Source organism: Furipterus horrens, unplaced genomic scaffold (assembly GCF_987537825.1).
Source record: "Furipterus horrens unplaced genomic scaffold, mFurHor1.1.pri manual_scaffold_3, whole genome shotgun sequence".
In the NCBI taxonomy this organism is placed as follows: domain Eukaryota; kingdom Metazoa; phylum Chordata; class Mammalia; order Chiroptera; family Furipteridae; genus Furipterus; species Furipterus horrens.
The window spans coordinates 150,902,317-150,920,693 of NW_028327173.1; the positions used below are offsets into that span (position 1 = coordinate 150,902,317).

At 38.2% G+C, this 18,377-nt stretch overlaps 1 pseudogene; it reads right to left on the reverse strand.

Annotated features, from left to right (window-relative positions):
* Nucleotides 1–9,713: 9,713 nt before the first annotated feature.
* LOC150016401 (DNA damage-regulated autophagy modulator protein 2 pseudogene) lies at nt 9,714–10,500 on the reverse strand (annotated as a pseudogene).
* Between the last annotated feature and the right edge of the window lie 7,877 nt (nt 10,501–18,377).

The window sequence follows — 18,377 nt, forward strand, 5'->3', positions numbered from 1 at the left end:
TTCCAGAAGTTCCCTTATTCTCCCTTCCTGTTAATTTCCATCCCCCACAGGCAACCACTGTACTGATATCTATCACCATAGATATGTTTGGGGACATTGACTTTTATTCCTTGATGTTTTAGCACATTTCATCAGGGATGAAAATTTGATAGAGATTTGGAGTATAAACACTAGCATCAAGGGTTTGCTTTAGTGGGAGCATGACATACTCTCTCTTTTAAGAATTGAAGCAAGGAGTTATAAAAATGATACCTGCTATTTTTTAAAGAGATAGGTATGTTCCAGACACAGTATTAGACACTTCACACATCATGGGCAGTCAAGGTATACACATAGGCAAGAGAAGGAACCTAACAAAATGTAAGAGCAGAGGTTAAAGGGAGCTACCACAGGCACTTAATGTGAATAATTTGGCAACTAGTGTACATGGTTGTGGGAAGAAGTGAGAACTAAAGCTAGGAGAGAAGATTAAGGCCACATCATCAGTAGAGCACTGTGTTGTTACGGAATTTAGATTTTATTCTATAGGTCCTAAGAAGTCATTAAAGGCTTGGGAGAAGAGTCCCCAGAGAAAGACAAGTGAAGGCTGAAGGTACTGTTTGAAAGTTGGGAGAAAAATATGGAGATGAAATTAGGAAGGAAAGATCCTGGTAGTGTTTTTCTTCTAAAAATAGAAATGTATTGTGAAGTGTATAACAAAACAGATGAAGTAAGTCTGGTTTAAGGAATTTGGCACTATGCTGGTATTCTCCTGCTCTGGGGTACTAACAGTTACATTTTAGCATGGCCAGCAAAGCTGTGCAAGCCTCTGAGTTGTAGCTCTTGAGAGATGGTCACTGGTCTGAGGTGGCAATGATAAGAGCCCAGGAGGACAACTGTGGCAGTATGGACTTAGCTTTCAGGTACCTTTTTAGAGAAGTGGAAGCTTCTTTGGTGAGAGTGGAAATGAGATTAAGTGAGGTGGACAATCAAATTTATCCACTTAATGCCTGCTCTAGCTTTAGGCCCAGTTAGTTCTACAGTGGGAAATACGGCAATTTTCATTGCCATTGCCTGATGTTCACTGAGAGGTTACAGCAGAGAATGAAAGTGAAATCAGGGTAGCATTTAATATGGGACACTTCCTGATCCCATAGCCTTCCACAGGCCAACAGATCCTATAGGGCATATTCTCTTCTCTTGTGGAGTGACAGGAAGAAGGCATGCCAGGTGTGGCGCTGTGAGCATCACTCATCGTCTAAAAGGAGGGAAGTGGGGCTTGTCACTGTGGTGTGACAGGAGAGAGGCAGTCAGATACCCAAACCACTTGGCTTCTTGCTGAGAAGAAAGCCTTTAAAGTGACAACTTCTCTTCCTTTCTGAACAAGCTCAAGCCACAGAAATAGCAGCTTCTCTAGTCTCCAGTCATAAAAGAGAAGGTGCAGTGCATTGCTGGGCATGGGCCATTTGTTAATTCACTCACACATCTCCTCATTTACCTGGTATTTATTAAATTTTGATAGTGTGGTAGGCCTATGTAGTTAAAAAGATGGATAAGACGGACTTCTGTACAAGATGGAGGCCTAGACAGACATGCTGCTTCTCCCTCCGCAACTAAGAAGGAATACAACTACCTCAAAACTAGAGACAACCAGAAGTTCCAGGAAAATCAAGCTGCATGGAAGTCCAACAAACAAAGATATAAAGTAGAAATACTCATCCAGACAGGTAGGAGGGGCAGAGCTGGGGCAGAGAGGATGTGGTGCGGCGGTGGCGGTGGCAGCAGCAGCAGTGGCAGGCAGCCACAGCAGCAGCAGCAGGCTGGCAGAAAGCACAGTCACACATTTTTAAAAGTTGGGAGGGACACCTGGGGAGCGCTCCCAGCACCAGACCAGACTGCGCAGCTCATGGTCCCAGCGCCAGGGAAAATAGAGCCTCATTGCTTTTGACTGTGCAAACCAGTGGGGGTTGGACAGAGGAAGAAACTGCCAGTCTTTCAGCACAGTCTGCTTGTTTAAAGGGCCCCCACAGTCCTAGAACGTCCGCAGACCCACCCACTCTGGGAACAATGGCCGAGGCTATTTTAACAACATAATGAATAAAATATACTTAAAAAATAAAGATGGATAAGACAATCTTTTTCCTCTAAGAAGCTACCAGGTAGTGGCAAGAGATATGAAAACAAATAGTTATAACACAATGAAAGACATGATGCAGTGTAATAAGAGCTATGACTAAAAAAAATACCTGCTAGATGCTGCATAAAAGAAGCATAAAAGAGAAAATAACTGATTTCTTTATAACTTTCTTGGAGTCCAGAAGATGGAAAATTGAACTTTTAAATTTATATTCAGCTCTGTTGGAGTCCATGAAAGTCAAAAGTTTCTTTTTATATTTTATGTCAGAAAGTTAATTTGAGGAAGCAGAAGTTTTGTAAACTATTTGCTATACCAATGTTAGTATAATAATAAAAAGCCTCTTTAGTTTTTTTCCATAAAAGACTATTTTTTCATTTTCACCAATAACTTCATTGGTTTGGATATTTTGAGTATGTCGGCTATCTCCTGCATGGTATAATGTTGATTCTTCTAAATAAGTGTCTTGATTTGATTGCTATCAACTTCAACTGGTCTATCCAACCATGAAGCATCATTGTCCAGCGAGAAATCCCCAGCACGGAACTTTACAAACCACTTTTGACAAGTTTGATCAGTCACAGCACCTTCTCCATACACTGCGCAAATCTTTTTTGTGTGTTTCAGTTGCGTTTTTACCATTCTTGAATTAATAAAGCATAATATACTGAAAATGGTGCATATTTTCTTCCATCTTCAATATTAAAATGCTTACACAAAAATTCACCAATTTGGATAAGTTTTTAAAAAATGCACGCTGATATGATAGCTGCCACAGTACAATCTAATGAAATTGTTTTGAATGAAGTTAAAGACAACTAAGTCCTACTAGAGCCAAATGAACTTTTTGGCCAACTCAATAGCTATTACCATTTATGGGGTTATCACTATGTACAGTACCAGGTACTGTTAAGTACTTCACATATAACATTTTATTTAATCCTCACAATGATTCTATGAGGTAGGTATTATCATCTCTATTTTAATATATGATGAAATTGAGGCTTGGAAAAGAAAAACAAATTTGGTTTATGACTCTGTTTTTGTTTTTGTTTCCTCTATCAATTATGTGGTAAAACTTGGTATATGTAGTTTCTTAGATGTCACTGTTCACTGCCTCTCTCTAACTTGCTTTTAAGTAGTGAAATAAAAATTTTAAATATCCCTTTGTGAAATTTGGGACCTCTTGCTATGTAGGTTTTGGGATCACAAACTTTAGAGGTAGAAGGGGAGTCTTAGGAATTCAGATTTTACAGGTAGAAAATGATGCCCAGAGGAAGTAAACATCTTAGCCAAGCTTCGTCAGTGCTCTGATGGGAGACAGCATTCTCCCTCCTGCGCCAAAGGCTGTAGAACATGCAGACCCCAGGATTTAGTACAATCATCTTTACTAAACATTGGTAAACATTTTAGCCAACAAAATTATTCAAGATGAAACCAAATTAATTTTTTAACTTAGAGACATGGTTTCTAGGTGATCATCAGCAAATCATAACCATTTACCTGACATGTACTGTCAAAGTGAGCAAGATACAGCATTACCTGGCAGTTCAAAATTTAGTGAAGGGGAGGACATGCCATAAAAAATTAAAATAGTTACATCCAGGTGTGTACAAAGATCTAGGGTGCTACAGAAATGTGTAAAGCAGTGATTTTCGGGGAGGAGGGGTAGATCCTACCCCCATACCATCAGCAGATATTTGGCAATGTCTGGAGACATTTCTAATTGTCACAAATAGGAGGTTGCTACTGGCATCTAGTGAGCAGACACTAAGCAACCTAAAACTCACAGGACAGCCCCCACCACAACAAACACTTAGTCAATAGGGCTGAAGCTGAGAAACCCTGGTATGGAGCCAGCAAAAAACTTCTGACAAGGAATAAGGGGAGGGTAAAATTTGGGTGCTGGTTACAGCAGAGTTTAATAAAGAGATCATGATTGTGTTCAGGGAGAGGGGATTCCCAGCAGAAGGAGCAACATGTGCAAAGCCACAGACAGAAGCATGGCATATTCGGGCAATCCCAAATGTGGGGGGAAGACTTGTGGGCTTTAAGGCTGGACAGTTAGGCAGGAGCTGGACATTTAAGAAAATATACTGAGGAATTAGTGTGAGAAAAGCTGTTTTGTTCCATGATGGCCGTTCAGGAGCTAAAACTGATGAAGAAAGCTGTTTGAAATGAGGCTTTTCTCATTTTCCTTAGGGTGTGGGGTTTTCCAGGCATTTGTTACTTTCTCAGACATAAGAGTAGGGGCTGTTTCAATGGAATGTGAGCTCTGAGAATATCTCTCTATTAAAGCTACTTACCTGGGGTCTCAATGCTGTCATGGGATCATGAAGGATGAGGTGGTTATTTCTCATGCATTCGGCTTATAGACACATGATGATGATTTCCTCTTTTGTAGAGCCCTCTAGTTCAGAAATGGGGATATGTGAACCTTAAGATTAGACTGTCAAAAAAAAAAAAAAAAAGAACGAAAGAAAGATTAGACTGCGACCTCAAATCTAAATGAGTTGCTTTCCTTTTCCCCCACAAAAAAATGGTGGGAGGGTAGGCCATGCCAGTCAGGGTTTCTTTTTCTCTTAAGCTATTAATGATCAAAGCAACTGACAAACTGTCACGGAATCTGCCAGAGCTCACTCTGGCCTTGCCCATTCTCCCCAGCTCCTGAACTTTCCTCCTTTTGTCATACTCTGAATCCATTCTTAGCAAGCCACCACATCCTGGACTTCTGCTCTGCGGGCATCCTGAAACTGTTGAGCTCTGGTTCATGTGCCTGCTTCTGCCCTTGGTGGCCCGATGATAGAGCTTAATGGAGGTGAGCTACTCTGTTTTAACTCAGCTGGTTTTCTAGGCATAATTTGGAAAACTCAATCAGAAGTTGGGGGGTGGAGTATGCATTTTAGAGCATGAAAGGAAATTCAGGGAACTATTTAATTGTAACAGTTTATAACTTCTATACTCTACCCAGGTCTTGGAATAACCGAGAATTTAGATAAGGCAGTTGTAGAAAAGTAATGAAACCCATCATACATTTTTGAGAAATATTAAATTAAATGTTATAATGATGGTTAGTGATGTTGAGCATTTTTTCATATGTCTATGGGCCATCTGTATTTCCTCCTTGGAGAGAAGTGTCTATTCGGATCCTTTGCCCATTTTTTTTTTGTTTGTTTTGTTTTTTCTTTCGCCCATTTTTAATTGGATTGTTTGTATTTCTGGATTTGAGTCACATGAGTTCTTTATATATTTTGGTGATTAAATCCTTGCCTGATGTATCATTGGCAAATATGTTCTCCCATACAGTTGGTTCTCTTTTCATTTTGATGATGGTTTCTTTAGCCGTGCAGAAGCTTTATAATTTCATGTATTCGTATTTGTTTATTTTTCCTTTATTTCCCTTGTCCTAGGAGATATAGCAGCAAAAATTATTGCTATGTAGGATATCTGAAATTTTACAGCCTGTGTTTTCTGCTAGGACTTTTATGGTATCATGACTTGTATTTAAGTCTTTGATCCATTTTGAGTTTATTCTGGTGTATGGTGTAAGTTGGTGGTCTAGTTTTTTCTTTTCTTTTTTTTTTTTTTGCGTGTACCAGTCCAGTTCTCCATTTATTGAAGAGATTATTTTTACTCCATTGTATGCTTGTGCCCCCTTTGTGAAATATTAATTTACCACAAAGACATGGGTTTATTTCTGGGGTCTCTATTCTGTTCCATTGATCTATGTGTCTGTTCTTACATCAGTACCAGACTGTTTTGATTATAGTGGCCTTGTAGTTTGAGATCAGGTATTGTGATCCCTCCAACTTTGTTCTTTCTCAAGATTGCTGGGGCTATTCAGGGTCTTTTTTTTTATTTTTTATTTTATTATTTTTTATTTTGGTTCCATATAAAAATTTGAAGTATTTGTTCTAGATCTGTGAAATATGTTATTGGTATTTTAATAGGAATTGCGTTGAATCTATAGATCACTTTGGGTAGTATAGACATTTTAATGACGTTAATTCTTCCAATCCATGAACAGGGTATATGCTTGCATTTATTTGTATCTTCCTCAATTTCTTTCTTCAATGTTCTGTAGTTTTCCAAGTACAGGTCTTATACCTCCTTGGTTAAATTTATTCTTAGGTACTTTATTTTCTTTTGTTGCCATAGTAAATGGGATTTTCCCTCCTAGTTTCTCTTTCTGATAGTTCATTGTTGGTGTACAAAAATGCCATCAATTTCTGAATATTGACTTTGTATTCCACAACTTTCCCAAATTCACTTATTAGGTTGAGTAGTTTTTTGGTGGAGACTATAGTGTTTTCTATGTACACTATCATACTGTCTGCAAATAATGACAGTTTTACTTCCTCCTTTCCAATTTGGATGTCTTTTATTTCTTCTTTTCTAATCATTGTAGTTAAGAACTCCAGTACTATGTTGAATAAGAGTGGTGAAAGCAGATACCCTTGTCTTGTTCCTGAACATAAGGGAAACACTTTTAGTTTTTGCCCATTGAATATGATGTTGGCAGTAGGTTTTTTATATATGGCCTTTATTATATTGAGGTATGCTCCCTCTATTCCCACTTTGATGAGTGTTTTTCTTTTTAAATCATAAATAGGTGCTAGATTTTATCAAATGCTTTTTCTGCATCTATTGATATGACCATGTAATTTTTCTTTCATTTTGTTTATGTGGTGTATTATGTTTACTGATGTGCAAATATTTTACCATCCTTGCATCGCTGCGATAAATCCCACTTGATCCTAGTGTACGATCTTTTTAATGTATTGCTGGATCAGGATTGCCAATATTTTGTTGCAGATTTTAGCATCTATGTTCTTCAGAGATATTGGTCTATAATTTTCTTTCTTTGTTGTGTCTTTAGCTGGTTTTGGGATTTGGATAATACTGCCTTAGTAAAAAGAGTCTTTGTAATTTTTTGGAATAGTTTGGGAAGAATAGGAGTTAGTTCATCTTTGAATGTTTGGTAAAATTGGCATGTGAAGCCATCTGGCCCAGGGCTTTTTTGATTACTGCTTCAATGCTGCTAGTTGTTATTGGTCTACTCAGGTTTTCTGCTTCTTCCTAGAAATTTGTCCATTTCGCCTAGTTTGTCTAATTCTTGGAATACAGTTGTTCATAGTAATTTCATACAATCCTTTGTATTTCTGTGGTATCTGTTGTTACTTCTCCTTTTTCATTTCTGATTTTTATTTATTTAGGTCCTCATTTTTTTTTCTTTTTCTTGATGAGTCTGGTTAACAGTTAGTTAATTTTGTTTATCTTAAAAAAAAAAAAAAAAACAGCTCCTGAGTACACTGACCTTAGAATTGTTTTTTTAGTCTCTATGTCATTTATTTCTGCTCTAATTTTGATTATTTACATCCTTCTGTTTGCTCTGTGCTTTGTTTGTTGTTGTTTCTCTAGTTCTTAGTAGTAGGGTTATGTTGTTTATTGAGATTTTTCAATCTTCTTTAGGTAGGCCTGTATTGCTACGAAGTTTCTTTTCAGGACTGCCTTCATTTGTCCCATAAGTTTTGGGTTGTTGTGTGTTCATTTTCATTTGTTTCCAGATACTTTTTTATTTCTTCCTGGGTCTCATTGTTAGCCCATTCATTATTTAATAACATGTTATTCAGCCTGCATGTATTTGAATGTGTTAGAGTTTTTTTTCTTGAGATTGGTTCCTAGTTCAAACCATTGTGATACAAGAAGATGCTTGATATAATTTCAATTTTCTTGAATTTGTTAAGGCTTCTTTTATGTGATACCATGGTCTATTTTTGAGAATGATCCATGTGCATTTGAGAAGAATGTAATTTTGATTTTTGGGGTGAATGTTCTATAAATATCAATTAAGTTCTTTTGATCTAGCATGTCATTCAATGCTGCAATATTTTTGTTGATTTTTTGTTTGAAGATCTATCCATTGTTGACAGTGGGGTGTTAAAATCCCCTATAATGACTGTATTGCTGTCTCTCTCTTTCGTAAAGTTCTCCAATATTTTCTTTATATATTTATGTGCACCTATATTGGGTGCATATATATTTACAGGAGTTATAACCTTTTGTCAGATAACTCCATTAAATATTATATAGTTGGTTACCTACAAGAGAGCCCCCATAAGATTGTCAACTGATTTCTCAAAGGAAACTTTGCAGGCTAGAAGGGATTGACAAGAAATAGTCAAAGTGATGAAAAGCAAGGACCTACAACCAAGATTACTCTATCCAGCAAAGCTATCATGTAAAATTGAAAGACAGGTAAAGAGCTTCCCAGACAAGAAAAAGCTAAAGGAAAACATCACCACCAAACCAGCATTATATAAAATGTTAAAGGGTCTTCTTTAAGAAAAAGATAAAAAATATAAACAATTAAATGGCAACAAATACATATATATCAACAATAGAATCTAAAAAAACAAAATAAACAAGCAGAACAGAAAAGGAATAATAGGTATAGAGAACATTTTGATGGTTGCCAGATTGGGGTGAGGGGTGTCATGGGAATGGGTGAAAAAGGTGAAGGAATTTAGAAGTACAAATTGGTAGTTGCAGAATAGTCATGAGGATGTAAAGTACAGCATAGGAAAAAAGAGTAGCCAAAGAACACATACGCATGACTCATGGACATGGACAATGATGTGAGGATTGCCTGAGGAAGTGGGGAGAGATGTTGGGTGGAGGGTGTCAAAGGGGAAACATTGGGACAACTGTAATAGCATAATCAATAAAATAAAATTTAAATGGAAAAAAATTAAGAGATCATGCAGCATTTTAGTTAAATTCTTAGCCTCAAAAAATAGGGGTGAGAAGGGATAAACACAGAAATATGATGTTAAACTACTGACTACAACAATGCAAATTTGTAGTTTTTTAGAGTACCTTTTTATTGTTATAATTTTTTTTAAGTTAGCCATCTGTTTGACCTTTATTTTTACTTATTTATTTTATTTTATTTATTTGTTTTTAGAGAGAGGGGTAAGGAGAAAGAAAGGTAGAGAAACATCAATGTGTGATTGCCTCTCACGTGCCCCCAACTAGGGACCTGGCGTTCTACCTAGGCTTGTGCCCTGACTGGGTATCAAACCAGTGACACTTGGTTAGCAGGTCGATCCCCAATCCACTGAGCCACAGCAGCCAGGGCTCTAGAGTACCTTTTAATTAGAGAAAAATATCGTCCTTTGATCAACTATGAGTCAAATGTCCTTTGACTATGAAGAAGCAAAGATAATTTCATGAAGTCATTAGCCAATTTCCTGAAGTATTACTCATAAGAAATATTACTACTCATTACTGAAATAGAGCTAGTTAAGAATGGTACTTGATTTCTGTCATCTTTTTTGCAAAAACCCATGACACCAGGATAACCATGAGGAAAACATCAGATGAATCCAAATTGAGAGACATTCTACAACTACCTGACCATTACTCCTCAAAACTGTCAAGGTCATCAGAAACAAAGAATGAGAAACTTTATAGCTCAGAGGAGCTTAAGCAGACAAGACAACTATAAAATGTAATGTGATAGCTTGCATGGGATTCTGGAGCAGAAAAAGGATATTATGGAAAAACTAAGGAAATCTGAATAAAGTAAGGAGTTTACTTAATAAAAATAATAAAATGACACAGGCCATTCTGCTGCAGTAGTGATCATGTGAAACACATAACCTTTGTCCTTGGAGTTCCAGTGGAGTTTCTGTGCTACATCTGTGCCAAAACTGCCAATGTACAAAAGTGATGAGGAAGTCAGCACACTAAATGCTCTTACTCCACACCAGATGGCCAACAGTAGTCTGATCCAGAAGACTTGTTTGTCATGATTTTTGGGCTGCATTCAGTAGGAAAGGATGCTTTGAACAAAAATATATAATAAACCTATATGAAAGATGAGCATAGCTCCACATATGTGTACAGGGTTGGGCAAAAGTAGGTTTATAGTTGTGATTAGTCAAAACACAGGGTTTATTCTTGTATTATTATTTATTATTTATTGTACTATTCTCACATGAACAATTGTAAAGCTACTTTTGCCCCACTGTGTACAATAACAAAAGTTTTTTTTCTGGAAGTTTACCACATAGAAAGTCCTAAACAACTCAGCAATCCAAGTACAAGACCAGCTTTTTTAATATGATGATATAACTTCCTTCAGGATTCAGAGGATGAATTTGCTTATACCAAACATAAATGGTAACAATGCATAAAACTTCAGCAAAATTTAACATTGCCCCAAACAAGGATTTTTCTGGAGGTATCAGAAAAATATAAGGCAAAGCAGGGTCAACATGGTGGAGAGTTGTAACAATCATGTATGAAAATATGAAAATAGCTGCAATCTAAATTACAAGGGCCAAAGGAAGGAAACTGAGATCTTGCTGAAACCAATACATCTCAAATGGGTTTTTGTTTCTTGTTAGTTTGATTTTATCTTCCTCAGTAAACTTTATGTTTTGTGAGAGCAGGAACCAACTGTTTTGTTCACTATTGTATTTCCAGCTCCTGTTTTAAAGTTTATAAGATATCAGTTTTCAGAGCTGCTCAAACCTGCACCTTTTGTCAATCCTATGTTCTCTGCTTTCTTTGGCAATCATGAATCAGAACTGCAGTTACAATTTTTAAATTTCACAAATATTTCAATGACACTGGTAATCAGATGAATTCCTTATGCTGTCTTCTCTAAATGGTGACTGCTTGCAAGGATGAGCTACCAAAGCTGGCTGCTGGATCTGGAGCCTGCATGCTGGACTGTTATGATGATTAAATAAAGTAATGCACATAAACCATTTTTGCCCAGTGAATGCAGAGTAAATCTTAGCTAATATGATTAAAATAATCACTTGTTTCATAGCAGGAGACATATTCTTGAAATTGGCAAAACTTCAAGCAGCAAGATGAATTAACAATCAAATAACAATCATATAATATCAACGATCAATTACATTATTTATATATTTTCCTATCATAAAATTCACCTTTCTAAAGTATTCAACTCAGTGGTTTTTAGCATAGTCACAAACTTGTACAACCATCACCACAATCTACCTCTAGAGCATTTTCATCACCTCAAAAATAAATTCCACCAGGGCAGAGTGGAGCAAAGCAGAGCAGACCAGACTGGAGCAAGTGGAGCAGACCAGAGCAGAGCAAAGCAGAGCTGTCTAGACAAAGAGGGGCCTGGCCCCAGGGCTTCCTCAAAGCCATGCTGCTTCATAGCCGTGCTGCTGCTTCATAACTGAGCTGTAACACAATTGAGCTATTTCACAGCTGTACTTGTTGTGGACCAAGTGCTAGAACTAAATGGTCGGAGACAACCAAATTAGAATTTAAAGAGCCTTTATTAGCTGGCCAGCGACTACCCACTCTCACTCCATGCAGGGATTCAAGCGAGTAGCCCCGAGCCTCAGTACAAAGCTGCTTACATAGTATAAACCTATATCCTGGATTGCTAGCTGGGGTAGTAGCACAACACAACCATTGTGAAGCATGGGTGGGGCTAAGGGTATCTATGCTTGGCTAATGCGTGAAACCGCAAAGCTAACATTCTGCACTTGTTTGGGGGCAACTGTTACTATGGGAGTTTGCCCGATACATGCAACTAACATTCTGTACCTGCTTGGGGGCAACTGTCACCTTGGGTGGGGGTTTTTGCAAAAATTTTCTACTCTAGTTCAGGCTCTAGCACATACTGTTTATCACAATAGAACAGTTTGTACCGAATAAAGTTTCTTTCTTCACTGCACCCCCCCCCCCAAATTTCATACCCATCAGTAATCACTCCTCATTTTCCCCTTACCAACTCTGGCAATCACTAATCTACTTTAAATATATTTTAAAAACACATTCAATAAACTTCCTAAATTGCAACCATTTCCAAAAGATACTGCATTCACTAGCATTAAAAACCAGCTCTGATAGGCAACCCTTCTCTTAAATCACCCTCAGTTGGCCAGGTTCTCTCACAAGTTATACATTATACAGAATGCATCTAATTTTAAAGTTTTCAAGACAGCCTGATAGGCTTAAAATGCAATATATTTTGTACTTGGATATTCCTTGATGGGCATATTTTTCTGAGTTTGATCTTCTCAGCACATACTGAAAGTCAGGGAAATCAGCAAGATCTCAAGAAGCAAGATGAATTAACAATCAAATAACAATCATATACTATCAATAATCAGTAACATTATTTATATATTTTCCTGTAATAAAATTCACCTTTCTAAAGTGTACAACTCAGTGATTAAACAGGTTTTTCTCTCTTCACTTCCACTGAATTGTCCACTCAGCCTAGCCAAAAAAAAAAAAAAAGAAAAAGAAAGAAAGAAATCTTTAAAAAAATTATTTTGTTATCTTTTGGTTAAATGGAACATAAATAAATTGTTAATATGGAAAGTGATGGTAAATTAAAATTTTTCACTGCACAAAAGAGCCATGGGAACTAAGACTGTAAATATGAGTTTGCGACATATTGTAGAGAATTCAGAATTCTGGGGCCCTTTAAAATAAACCCACAAAACATTTTGGGAGGCTATGGAAAGCAATAGAAGATTTTGGAGGCTGAGGAGGGTTAGCAATTATTATTAACTGGACTTTACAACTGAGTAGATGATGGGGAAAGAAGAGAGAACTCCCAAAGATAACTCAGATTTCACAACTGGCATATTGGTGGTGCAATAATAAGGAAGTCAGGAGAAGGAACTGATTTAGGGGGGAATATGAGTTGCATTTCAGTATTGTTCAAGCTTCAAGGACCCAGTTGTGGGCTCAGAGATGTGGGCTCGGAGGTACAGATTTGGGAATCACCTCTACAGAAGTTGTACATGAAGTAATGGGAATGAATAGCTCACTTGGTAAGAAGAGAAAATAGAGCTAGAAGAGAGGTGAAGACAGACCATAGTGATTGTTTACACTTAAGAAAGTGAGAAGAGGAAGAGGAACTACCCAAGGCAGAGGAGTGGTCAGAGGCAGGAGAAATTAGGACAGTATTGTACCAGAGCCAAAGAAAATGAAGATTTAGAGTAAGTCTTTACATGAGTGTTTGCGAGCTCCACAGCAAGGTTTAAGCAGCATCTATCGAGTGCTAGGGTAGAGGATCTAAGAGCAGAGATTCAGGCAAGTTACCTTAAGCAAAAAGGTAATTCACTTACTGTGAGGGTAAGCATCCCTTCTACCAATTCATTTGTTGAGCCCCTACAAGGCACTGTGCATAGGAATCCAGGAAGAGCCAAAGGACAGTGCTGTGGTTAACATAACACTGCAACTCTCCACATTTTTTTCTCTATAATTCTTAAAAAAAAAAAATTATTTATTTGTTTGTTTATTTATTTTATTTTTAGAGAAAGCAGAAAGGAGAAAAGAGAGGGAGAGAAACATCACTGTGTGGTAGCCTTTCACTGGTGTCCCCAACTGGGGACCTGACGTGCAACCTAGTAATGTACCCTGACTGGGAATCGAACCAGCAACAATTGGCTCACAGGCCGACACTCAATCCACTGAGCCACAGCAGCCAGGGCCTCTATAATTCTTGTCTCTACCAATTAACTAGCTCTCTCTACCCTATATCTCTGCATTTATTCTGCCTTATGTTTAAAATTCAGCTCCTAGATTGTTTCCTTGTGATTCTCCATGCCATAGCCTTTCATGTCCCAAACTCCACCTCAAGTAAAACTTTAAACTTTTGCTTCTACAGTCATTTCTCGATTCTCTATTTCCAGAGTTAAATTCACAAGAGGTTTCAGTTTGTCAGATTATCTTTTTGCATTAGCTCACATCTTGAATTGTTGAACAGCTGATAAATAGGTCAGAATCCGGCCTGTATCTTATTTTATTGTATTAAAACTTTTATTTTATTTTTTAAATTAAAAAATTTTTTCCATCACAATTTATCCCCCCTCTACCCTCTCCCACCTCCACCTACCCGCGTCTGTCCACCTGCATTTTAATCACTTGTGGCCTGGGAGAGGGAGTGGAGGCCACATGGCGTGTGCAGGCTTGTTCTTTAGTATGGAAGATGGAAACAACAACGACTGTGATTAACACTTCTAGTAGGTGCTGAGGATGAATCTTAGTTTAAAAATCCAGGTTTGCAAAGAATAGTGCATAGCCTTTTCTATAACACTGCCTAATATTAACTTTGACTCCCCATTCCTGTAGGATAGTGGGAAATTTGCTTTGTTATTTTTGAGGAGAGGCATCCACACTCATTCTGCTGAAACTATATTACATAACCTGGACAAGATGGTGTATGAAGGACATATTGAAATATCTCTATCTCCTCCTCACCTTCTCTAAATTCATGGAAAATATTGGATAAAGTGTCAAAAATGATTTAAATATTGGTTTCAAATAGTAGAATAGAAACAGTGATATTTTAAAAATTTTCTCTCACAAACTCATCCTTCTTTAACTCAAACTACCAGGAGGATGGAAAATAGACAGGCTCTACTTGCAATGTAACTAGAGACATCTATAAGTCTGGCCTACAATTTATAAGGAGGGACTGCCCAATATCATGAAAGTCAAATAGAGAAGTGATAATGGATTCCTAGGGATGCAGATATTGTGCAAAGTCAGAATGACATAGCTTTCCAAAGAAAGTGGCCCATGAAGCACAAGCCCTTGAACAGAACAATGAGAAGAGGCAAGGCTGAAATAGGAGCTTTCCTACATTCATTTGTCACAAAGATTTGAGATATTACAGAAAGTGAAGTTGAACAAGGGCAACTACACCATATCTGTAGGGAGAAGTCTATTGGTGAGGAAGACTGGAGGAGAACGGACTCTGCATTGTAAGCCACCCTATAGTGCTGATCATGGGGAAAACTAAGGACTATAAAATCTCATACAGACTGATGAGCACTGATGCTTCTCTCTCCCTCTCTTTCTCCTTCCCTTCCCTTCTCTCTAAAAATAAATAAATAAAGTCTTAAAAAAAAAAAAGAAAGAAAAGAGCCTCAGATATGGTTCTGCCTCCACCTTCTTGCAAGTCTGTTGAAAATAGCTGATTCAGTAGGAAGTCAGCTCATTAAAAGATGTTTAGAGAAACAAAAAACAAGTAGTATTTACAAAAAATGTCCAGAATAAAGCATGGAGAGCTATGGAGTTGGAAAATATGAAAAGGAAATTCAGAGAAATGGAGGCTAGAGTGAGGAGCTCTGATGTTTATCTGAGTTTGAGAAACACAGACTGGAAAGAATGGTGGAGAGATAATATTCAAAGAGAAAGTTGTTACATTAAGTCTGGGCTGGCAGGGCCCAGGTCTGGGGAGATAAGGTGTCAGGGATAAGGAACACAGGCAGTGTTTGAAACTAGAGAGCAAAGCCTAGGGAAATCAAGCCAAAGCATTCAGACAGAAAGAGGTGAAAAATCTAGGTGTGGGAAGAGAGAAACAGAAACTGTTATCAATAAGAATGGAAGTTGATGATGAGGTAAATAATTTTTAGCTATGTTTCCTTAGCTACAATACAAGGGGGTGACCCAAAAAACCTCAGAATTTATTTATAAAAGATTGTGTATTTATTCTTACATGTTTAAACATCAGTCATCATCAAAGTACTCTCCATTCTCTTGATTCTACCACTGACTTGAATGTCTGAGCCAGTTCTGAATTCTAGTTTCCCTTTCAAGAGCATGAGAGTAACCCATGGACCAACTCAGGGATTCTGCCTCAGAATTTTTTCTGTCTATATTTAAGCTTTTCACCCTCCAGAGGGCATGATATAGAAATTGAAAAATAGTATATCTACATTTAATATTTTTTTCTCCTATAATAATCTTTCTCACTCTTCTCTGCCTAAGATCTGATATTTCAAGTCCCATCTTAGACATCCTAGAGGTTTCCTTTGATGACACTCTGTAGTCAAGTGTCAGAGACCCATCTATTATGCTTTCCTAAAACACACTTATCTCCATGATAAAACTGTCCTCCTATTTTGAGGTGGTCTCATCTCAGTCCCCATTTTTATACTTCTGAATCACTGTCTTTTAGCTTTAGCATTTAGGAGATGGTAAGAATACATAGAGTTGGTTGTGGTATATGCTGGGAGCAGGGGATGCTGGCATTTCAAAATCTGGGGTGGGCAAGATTTCAGGAATTCTGAGTGAAAACTGTAGAAAGCAGAGCCCAGAACCTTATAATCTCAGCAATCAATGGTGATAACAAGTTCCTCCACACAGCTAAATCAGACAAGCCCCACAGGGCCCCTGAGACTCCAGGAATTTAGTTCTGGTAAAGGTGCGGTCTGAGAGATAAAATTCCAGACTTTCTTTCAGGCTAGCCCCTCCTTGCTGATTCCAGAGCATAGACAGGCCTAACCCAAGGCTGGTGCTCAGATGGGGTAGGATAAGGGTGAGTAAAATGGAACAAGAGAGATAGTAGTCATCTCAGGAATAGGGGGAGGGGCATTTAGGTGGGAGGGAGTATATGGATTTTATGCGGTAGCTGGCAAGGTTCTATCTCCTTTCATGGCTATTCATTTCTTAATAATTGAACATGCTATACTTGTTTCATGCTGCTTTCTGTATTTGTGTTATGCTTGAAGATAAAAAAATTTTAAATAATTTAAGAACTTTTGTTTATTAAAAGATATCACTAAGTAAGTTTAAAGGCATCCACATAGTGAAAATAGATATTTGGAATATGTGTATCTGATAAAGAACTTATATCTAGAATATGTGAAGAGCTCTTGTGAATAAATCAAAAGAAAACTCAACAATTAAATATTTGGCTTATATGGGCACTTCATAAATGGGGGTAATGCAAATGAACAATAAACATCTAAGAGGTAGGAGGGAGGACTTCCAGTCAAGATGGAGGCATAGACAGACATGCTGCATCTTCCTCCACAAATAAGAAGGAATACAACTACCTCAAAAGTAGAAACAACCAGAAGTTGCAGAAAATCAAACTGCATGGAAGTCCAGCAAACAAAGATATAAAGAAGAAATACTCGCCCAGACAGGTAGGAGGAGTGTAACCGGGGCAGAGAGGACACGGTGTGATGGTGGCAGCAGCAGCAGCGGCAGTGGCAGGTCAATGGAAAGCACAGTTACACATTTTAAAAAGTCAGGAGGGACACCTGGGGAGCGTTCCCAGCTTCTGACCAGACCGTGCAGCTCACAGTCCCAGCACCGGAAAAAATCAAGCCTCATTGCTGATGACTGTGCAAACTGGTGGGGGTTGGGGCAGAGGCAGAAACTGCTGGTCTCTCAGCAGAGTCCACTTCTTTAAAGGGCCCCCACGGTCTTAGAACATCCCCAGACCCATCCACTCAGGGCACGACAGCCAGGGCAACAGCTAGAGAAACACTGGTCCCATACGAAAGTGGGAGAAGTGCCTGGAAAAGGGGTGAGTGCTAGATAAGAGGCATTGTTCCCTCTCAGACCCCTCCCCCACAAACAGCGCCAGAACATGGTGAAACAGGTCACCCTGTACTGACAAACCCCTAAGGCTCCACCCTTTGCAATGAAACAGGTGCAACAGCTCTACCTAAGACACAGAAGCAAATAAACACAGGAGCCTGTCAAGATGAGAAGATAGAGAAGTATGGCCCAAAAGAGGGAACAGATCAAGGTTCCAGTGGGAGAACGAAGCGATGAGGAGATAGCCATCCCAACAGATGAGGAGATAGCCAACCTAACAGATGCAGAATTCCAAACACTGGTGGTGAAGATGCTCACAGGCTTGACAGATATGCTTGAGTATGACAAATGCATAAGAGAAGAAGTGAAGGCTATGCTAAATGAAACGAAGGAAAATCCACACAAAACCAATGGTGAAGGGAAGAAAACCAGGGTTCAAATCAATGATTTGGAACATCAGGAAGAAAAAAAGTCAACCAGTACAAAATGAGGAAACAAGAATTGAAAAAAATGAGGCGAGGCTTGGGAACCTCTGGAACAACTTTAAATGTGACAATATCCGAATCATGGGGGTGCCAGAAGGAAAAGAGGAAGAGCAAGAAATTGAAAGCTTATTTGAAAAAATAATGAAGGAAAACTTCCCAAATTTTGCGAAGGAAATAGACATACAAGTCCAGGAAGAATGGAGAGTCCAACGTGAGCTGGACCCAGAGGGGACCACACCAAGACACATCATGATTAAAATGCCAAAGGTGAAAGATAAAGAGAGAATCCTAAAAGCAGCAAGAGAGAAGCAGAGAGTTACCTACAAAGGAGTGCCTATAAGACTATCAGCTGATTTCTCAAAAGACACGTTGCAGGCAAGAAGGGACTGGTAAGCAGTATTCAATGTGATGAAAAGCAAGGA